This window comes from Sander lucioperca, chromosome 8 (genome assembly GCF_008315115.2).
Source record: "Sander lucioperca isolate FBNREF2018 chromosome 8, SLUC_FBN_1.2, whole genome shotgun sequence".
Classification (NCBI taxonomy): Eukaryota; Metazoa; Chordata; class Actinopteri; order Perciformes; family Percidae; genus Sander; species Sander lucioperca.
The window spans coordinates 30,365,503-30,374,627 of record NC_050180.1 but is presented as its reverse complement, the minus strand read 5'-3'; positions in this window follow the sequence as shown (position 1 = coordinate 30,374,627).

Below are 9,125 nucleotides of genomic sequence, written 5' to 3'. Positions count from 1 at the left end.
TTTAAGGGAACGGGAACTGGACAGTCCAAAATGGCTAGCTTATTAGCTGTAAACCTTTGATATGGTTTATTTTTAACCAGTCTCAGATGTCCCGGCCTTGTACTGTAATGTATCTAGAAAACCAAATGGCTGGTACAAATGTCACAGAAGTTCATTATTGCAACTCTTATATGAAACAAAAAAAGTAACTAAACAAATATTCCCATTCACATCCAGCCTCACATACTGCTGCTTCAGCTCTCAGCCTCTTACACAGATCTAAATTGGTTCCCAGCTTTATGATTGGTTAAGGTGTTGCAGCATTACTTTATAATGTTTTTGTTGCATGACAAAATGTTGCTAGGCTGATCAGTAGATATATGCACAGTCGTGTTTGACACTGTGTGGTATTTTACCCAAAGTGAGTGTTACCTAAATGTCTGTCTTACATTCAATATAGCTTCATGAGAAACAGCTGGAGGTAAAAGAAAATCAACTCACTGTTGGCAAACAATGTAGCACATCACCAGTGAAAAGAGAGCTCTTCACCCTTGTGTCATGTTTTCTAATCATATTGCAAACCATTGACAGAGTTGGGCTCCTTAGTATCATAAACAGAGTGAATAACCAGAGGGGCAATATCAAAATGACAGCAAAGCAAAATGCAAATACTATAACATTATTAATGACCTTTTCTATTTCAGTAGCAAGCCATTAGATCATAAACCAAAGCCCACATTAACACAAGCCTGGGAGGAACAATCCCAGCTAAGTGTCACTTTAATAAATGGGAGTATCTGGTTCATCAGCTATTGTGATTTTTGCTTTGAAGCATAAATCAATATATCATACTCATTTTTCAAGTTGCAGTGAAAGGTGCAATTTGACAGCTGATATCAAATAAGCAGCATTGCTTATATACCTTGTATTGGATTATATATATCCAATTTCTGTATGTGGCGGCACATTTTATGATGCATAAGAAATACTATGATAAATCAGTGAATTTGATGAAAACGTTTATTATTATTATTATTATTATTATTATTGTTACATTTTCTTTAACTATATAGGCATGCTGTGTTGCCAAGCAACCAGCCCTCTTCTCCCAATGAAAATAAAAGACTATGTATCTTGCATATTACCAGCAGGAGTAGACAATAGCAGGCACAGGGATAGACAGTACACACAACTACATTTTTGCAATTAGCTGCACATTGACATTCACTATAAATCATTATTTTATTTTAAATACCTGCTGTTCCATTCTCGGCAGTGGAGAATATGACGATGGGTATTGAGTGACTATGTACGTTTAAAGAGGTACATCATAAAAAAATGCACAAAAAAGGAGGATACAGACATTGAGAAAGTTTATTATTTTATGAAGTTAACAAGATTATCAAAGTGCTTTTGTTCCTTTTGCCTGTTGTGTGAAATATGTCCAGTATCTATACATAAACATCGAAAAGAAACAACTCGGTCTCTAATGGGAAAAATCCTTCGTTCCTTGAAAAGCAACATTTTGGGAGTGTATGTGCGTGAAAGAAAGGCCATTTTCTCCCAGTGTCTTCCTCTTCCAGGTGTTTTCCTGAATTTATTCATGGCTGCGGTTAGCCCTACATTCATGTCTTCTGTAACACTTTTCCTTATAAACGTGGAAAATCTCTGCAGCTCCTTCATTGTCAACAGGCTGCATGAAAGACACTTGCAATCACACACTTGGTGCATACAGTGCCTTTCGCCTCTAATATTTCACTTCCGCTTCCCCAGATGATTAATGAGCTTTAAAATAAACAGTGAGCATTAGCATAATGAATTGTTTTAAAACCAGCTGAAGCTGCTGTTTACCTATTAAAAGATTGGCTGGAGTTTTTATTTTGACACACAGGAGCCATTATATAGTAGAGATGTCAGATGGCTGCTGGACATGCTTTAGATCAGCAGGTGGCACTCTCATGTCAGTGAAATAGGCAAGGCCTTGTGTATTTTTCCCAGGATGTGAGGGAGCTGATGTGTTTGCCTTTTAGTTTATCTTAAGCCTTATAGAGAGGATAACTTCAGTCATCTGGATTATAATAACCAAGTTTCAAAGATAAGCCACATCAGACCAACACAGAGGGATTTAATTTTATTCTTAATTTTATGGACAAATGAAACTTCAATATTACCAATGATGCATTTAATGCTAAATCCCACTTTTAATAACTTGGATAAGCTCCCAGGCCTAACAGTGTGGAATGACTTTAACATGTGCGTTAGATAAAGCAGCGGGAGCTGAGATATTGATGCATTGTACAGAAAACACCTTTTTATCTTTTATTTCCTTTCTGCTAACCCTCTCATAATAATGTATATATTAATAAAAATAGCATTTGAATGAGGCAATCTGATGTGTAATGAATGGCACAGGGATTATAATCATAATGTTTTATAATGAAAATGTATATACTGGTGACACAGACACGTGTGGCTCATATCGTAACATAAGTTATATTTAATAGAATTTTTGTTACATAACAATGGTGTACTCTGTACACTGTTTATTAATTACCAGGATCTAAAACCTGTATTCTTAATCCACTTTGCATGCACACACACTTATTGTTCATTCTTTAGGACGATGCGACACTATCAAATAATGGAGTCATTACACATTCGGTTTATTAGATTGCCTTGCAATTACCTCAATATCTATTACAAAATTATAGCTGCAGTCTTGACAGTGACTTTTCTCCGTGTTTCCATGAATATTAAGGTTGACAGAATCAACTTCGGTACACCTGCATGCATCACAAAGTCACGGCTGGCTCATAGCAGAATGACAATTATAAAATCTATTTCATAAATCTCTCTTTGTAGCACAGGTGATGCAGGGACAGGGACAGGGAGCTGTTGTAGCTTATCAGCAGTAGTCATGTGTCTATCCGGGCTTATTGACTATCAGGTGTGCAGAGTTTGCAGTTTACAGTGAAAATAAAATTATGCTACAATTACCAACACGCTGCTGTACGCCAGCAGAGGACTTAGATCAGCAAGAATAATGGCCTCCAAATCAAACCCTTGATAAATCAAAGCCAATAAAGTCCCAAAATGGCAGAGGTCATGCACTGAATGAAATTAGCTGAGTATTTCCAATTTTAAATTGGACCTATTAAGATTTGGGGTCATATATTCCCCTATTCCCTTTGCATTTTCCTCTTTGTTGAATGCTCAAGAGGCTAGTGCAGCAATTTCCTACATATTCAATCAAAAGTGACTGAGGTATTAACAGTGTAGCAGAAAAAGAAAACACTCTGACCGTCTTGCCAGACACCTCTCAAGATTAATAGTCTGTGAACGTGTAGTTCTTTTATGAGCAAAATGCACTTCTTAAAATCTGGTCAAACTCTGTCAGCCTTGCATGCTGTCGGTATGATAAAGTGCAAAAATAAGTCTAGGAATAAACGCTTTCTAAAGTCATTTAAATTTGATGTGCAGTGTGGAGAGATGGACATTTTTAAGCGTAGAGTAGTGAAAGCCTGTCTCCTTTAATTTACAAAGGGAAAGACTCGCTCCCTGCACGCACAAATTTCTTACTGCATGCCCATTTCTGGTAAGATGAGATGGGAGTATGATGCAGAGCAAGAGAGGAAGCAGGTATGCTAATAGCTTCATCCAAGAGACTGACTTATAACTGCATCTCCTGAAAAGGCATCTTACCGCTCACATACTGTAAGGTTTTTTGATTTTAATCAGCTCCCAGGCAGCTTCAATTTAAATGAAATTGTTAGAGAGGTGAGGACACTTAGCCTGACAAGCCAGACCCACTTTCTTCATGTCCCATGACACAGTGGAAGAGGCAGGTGATGGCAGAGAGGAGGATGTTAAAGAGCACCGGAGCCAAGACACAGCCTTGCTTCACCCCAACGTTTACCTCGAAAAACTCTGACTGGAGTTCTCCTGTGAGCACTCTGGCTTGCATCCCATCATGCAGCTGCTGTAGGATGCTGAAAAACTTGGGTGGTACCCCAAGTTTGGAGAGGTGTTTCCAGAGCAGCTCACGGTTGATGGTGTCAAAAGCTTTACTGAGGCCTATGAAGGCTACGTAAAGGTCTTTGTGATGTTCTCCTGCAGCTGCCTCAAGACAAAACCATGTCTGTCGTGGATCTGGCTTTCCGGAAGCCACACTGCGTTTCCGAAATGTGCTCAACCAATCTGCTGAGCATGATCTCATGACGATCCTTGAAGAGCATGGACCCGTCAGCTGATCGGATTGGGGCAATCGCCCGCTTCCTGGGGCCGTACAATGTTTTTATGGTTATTGCAGTCTGCCAGGTTCTGGATTTCTTGCGCCTTTTGCACCCACCAGTTGAGAGAGCCTTGTGGGCCTCATGCTTGGTTTTTAGGAGTGACTGTATCTCAGCTGAGTTACAGTCAAACCAGTCCTGGTGATGTTTCCTTGATTGGCCGAGCACCTCTGAGGCTGCGCTATGAATAGCCTGGCGCAGAGCTGGCCAGTCGGTTGATTCCTCCGGGATCTTGCTGAGGTTTTCAGCAAGGAGATGTCAGAGGTTATCTTTCCACATCGCCACAGGACTTTGAGGGTGTGGGTGCGCAGACCTCACTCCCACCATGTCCTTGGCAGGTCTGGGTCAGGATCCAGTGGCATGGAGTCCAAGACGACTGGGGACCCATCACTGCTGCAGCCTTCATCCGCCTTCCCAGCTGTTGTGATGCTCCACTTAAGTCAGCCATCATCTTCTGCCTGTTCCGCCATTGAGGTCTTTTGTCTTTTTTTTTCAGGGTGTGCTTCCTTAGCCTTTGCCTCTATAGGCTACCCCACAAGGCAGTGGGACTATTTACCCATAGCTGGGGCTGTGGTTGGCGGGTGCCAGGGCGTGTCCACTGCTTGGTGGGCCTGCACACCGCGCCTCTGGGGCCCACTGCTGCTCCAAGATCCCCTACAGTACAGCCTGATTCTGCTAGGGCCCAGTTACCGTGTGTGGCTGCGAGGAGGCACTGTAGAGTCTTGGCAGTGGAGAGGCTGTGTACCGACAAGAAGAGACTTACGCACTCGGCTCCTCTTTTTGCCCTTGCACAAGGGCTAGTCGGTGGCAGTAGCTGTAAGCAGAATGTAGCAAGCAGAAGCAGCATGCAGCATGCAATAACTACTAAACTGCTAAACTACAGGCACTACTATCCCAGTACTACTGCAATGACACATCACACACGCCCTGTGTGAGACACACACACACACACACACACACACACACACACACACACACACACACACACACACACACACACACACACACACACACACACACACACACACACATACAAAATACTGATGTGACACTCCATTTAAGGGCGTTTTCACACATACCTCATTTGGTCCGGACTTTCGGACTTTTCAGTTTGATCCGAACCAAAATTAGAGGTGTGAAACCTCCCCCGGACCACGGTCCGGATCAAAAGACCAAATTTTGGTCCGACCAAAAGAGGTGGTCTCGGTCCGGACCAAACTGAACCATGGTCCGGTTCGTTTACAGTGTGAAAGCATTTTTTGGATGGTTCGGACTTTCGGACCAAATACAAGTAGCTCTGGCAGGCTCTCCTTGTGTTACAAGACCGGGGAAGCTCCTTTAAGGAATAGCTCGGTGCTGAGAGAGTGACGGTGACTACGCTCAGAGGAGACAGCTGTCGGCTATCAGAGCTGAGAATACATCAGCAGTTTATTTGTTAAGTGGTAGTAAATGTAGGCTACTGTGTAGGTTTCCGTTTGTCTCTGAATAAATTCTCCAGAAAGTTCCAGTGTCTTGCTTCTCAACATCACAACAAAACAAAAAGAGCCGTGGCTGTAGGGGAGAGCAGCAGTCAGTTGAAAAAACTCCGACCCAGAGAGAAGATACGAGAGGACGGGGAAGCCCGTCAACAAACCAATCAATTATAAGTATCTGGAGACGCAGCTCACGTATGTGATGACGGCAGGACGTAGTTTTGTCACGTATAGATCTTTAGTGCGCTTGCATAACTGCAGTGTGAAACCAAAACCTACCGGATCAAATGTATACAATGTAACAAAAACATGAACCTTGGTCTGGACCTTGGTTCGGACTTTCATGTGTGAAAACGCCCTAAGACAACCTCCTGTTAATCTAATGAAAGTGTCACTCTAGCTGTTAATACAGCTTGGTGCCGGTAAACACATAACCTCCATCACTCCTGTCAGTGCTTCAGTCTTTTACAGGAAGCAATGAAAGTTAACAGTTAGTAAAAACTAAAACATATTATTGGTCTAGTCTCCCCACAATGTTAATACTGGATGATCCTGCAGTACATAATATGTAGTGCAGGGTGCGCTGTGATGTTGATATAATGCAACAGAGTAAGTAAAGTTGTGGAAGTCAGGGTGGTGGATTGGCATGTCAATTTTTCACCTCTGACATATCAGGCCCAGACTTGGGTCCCGTCTCATGCCAAGACCCAGTCAGAGTTTTCGGAATATTTAAACATGATAACAATCTTGACACTAAGCAGCATGTTCAACAGTATAACTGAACACATAGCACAGGAGTGTGTTATTCTTTATCAAGTTTAGATTCCTGCAGGTCTACACCGCATGTTCGCTCATTTAAACTTAGGAATGGCAGGTAAACCTTGTAGTATATTTTATCAACATTGTGAGATTTGCATTTCAACATGTTTTCCTCTATACTAGGTAGATTTAGTGTAAACCATGCAGACATCCATACACACAGACAAGGAGTTAATGTTATATATAAACATCAAACCTAAACCTGTGAAAACCCTGGTATCAACTGCTGACAGCAGTTAGAGAATGGTCTATCTATTTATTGGCTGATCTTTGGTGCCAAGTGATGTCACCACAGATTTGGGTTTGCAGGTTGGTTACTCTTCAATACAGTGGCATATATTAAAAACATACTCATCAGTTCAATAACAAAGCACTTAAAAATGTACAAGAGGCTATGTGCACATCACAAGACACCCAAACTGCAGTTGTGAAATTGCAGTCAGGGAAAATTAATCTATGTTTACTCTTCATTTTTTTGCTTCAATTTTTGCATTTCAAGTAGCACTTAGAGTACACTCCTCCCCATGAAGTGGAATGAGTCAAGAATGACCTTGAACTTCATCATTTCCAAGATTTAAACTGTCCTCCCAAGAAGACGGCAGCAGTCCTATAAGCAAGTGCCTCAAAATGACATATGTTTATTTTCAAGTGACAAATCCCTCAAGCAGCCATAGGAATTATGATGGAGTACACAGAGGGGGGAGGTGGATGGATGGTTGGGTCAAAACAAATCTTTGACTCTGGAGACCGCTGTTTGTTTGCTGTTTCTGTAACGGTTCGAGCACAAACTAAGACTAAGGCGCAGAGAGGGACACAGGACACAAGGACAATTTTTCTTTACTGAAGAGCAGTAGGTCATACACAACTTATCAGACCAAAAACAGCAAACAATAACAGGCAGGGAGTAGGCAGATACACAAAATTCAGGTAACGAGCAGGAATTAGAAACTGTGAGAGAGCAGCTCTCAAAATAGCAAGCAATAAAAAGAAAAATACAGTCACAGAGATCACAGAGGAAGTGAAGTCACCCTAGACTTGAATAAATGATTCATGTGTTTTAGCTTTTCTCATATCTCTCATTAGTTCCTCATCCAATCCAAATTCTGGTATGTACCCAGAGAGAGAAGATACAGGGGGATAAAACCAGTGGCTGGGTATATGAGGAAACAAGATTTAGCCATAATTACACAGAGTGAATCCCTAGATATGCCCGACACAGCACGGACACTTTATCTTGTTTATATCTGATAGCACTATCATGTAGGCAAATTCCACAAAAACACAAACAGAGATAGGCCATTGTAAATCAAATGAAGGGGAATAAGCTGGTTGATCCCCATCTAATGAGTCCTGTCTAACATAGGAGCCAGACTGTGATACGTGAGGAATTTATAGTATTTATTTCATACCCAGAAAATATAAGGGTAACACTTTACAATAAGGTAAACATAAATGTAGGTAGTTACTTAGGAACAAATGAGGAACAAGAGGAATGTGTAACAAATTGTTAGCTAATGATTAGTTACTAATTGACTGACTCAAGCACTAATGATTAGTTATTGGTAAACAGACTGGTAGCTACTGTTAAATGAATGAGTAACGAATGGTTAGCTAATCATTAGTTACTCATTTTACTCAAACGGTAGTAATAAGTAAAGTAAAAAGTTATTTATTGGGGACTATTTTCAGCAGTGCATTAATAAACATTTTGTGCTCTAGTGAATGTACGGCAACAGGACGGTGTCCTTGCTCAGCATAAGGTAGAAACATGTCAGTCAGTACAACAGTGTGGCTAATTGATGTGTTTTGAACATAGACTGTAAAACTAGTTTTTGGACAGCAATGGAGGTCTATCGCACAGAGAAATAATATATCAAAATTTGCATACACAGAAATTACTTGTAAGGATCAATTCAAAGTAGGTTTATTTTCGTGGAATTTATTGACAATATGAAAAATATATAATTTTACATTTACTGTACCCATACTGATGATGCTGTCTTTGTAGCATTTATATTTCAGGACACTTAATAAATCTTTGACAACACAGTTAGACAACACTGTCTATGTGGTTAAAACTTAACACTTACTGACTGTTGGCTTGTAGTTGACTGCTTGGCTGTCATACTTGCCATATGGTGTACTGTGTTTAGATGGAAGCAGCAGAATTTTGTTTGCTCAACTACAATTAGAGACAAGACACTGGCAGTTCTATCAGACATAATGCTAGCCAACAAGAAATATGTGTGGCCTCAATAGAAAGTATTTTATCTCAGGTAAGAAAGCTTCAGATATTATACTTCAGAAGTACATATTCATGATATAAGTATAAGTATATATATATAAGTAATGATCAAATCACATTCTCCTTAACTAGTCTTTGATTTGACGCATCATGGATCCCCAAATCACCACGCTGTCACAGAACAATGTTGTTGTACAGTGTAATAAGCATGAGTGAGGTCTATTTAGGGCTGTGATGTTCAAGTAATATTCCTTGCTGCTGGTTCAGTATCAGTTACGAGCACACTGACACAAGGAAGAGTGACAACCCACATATTGATAT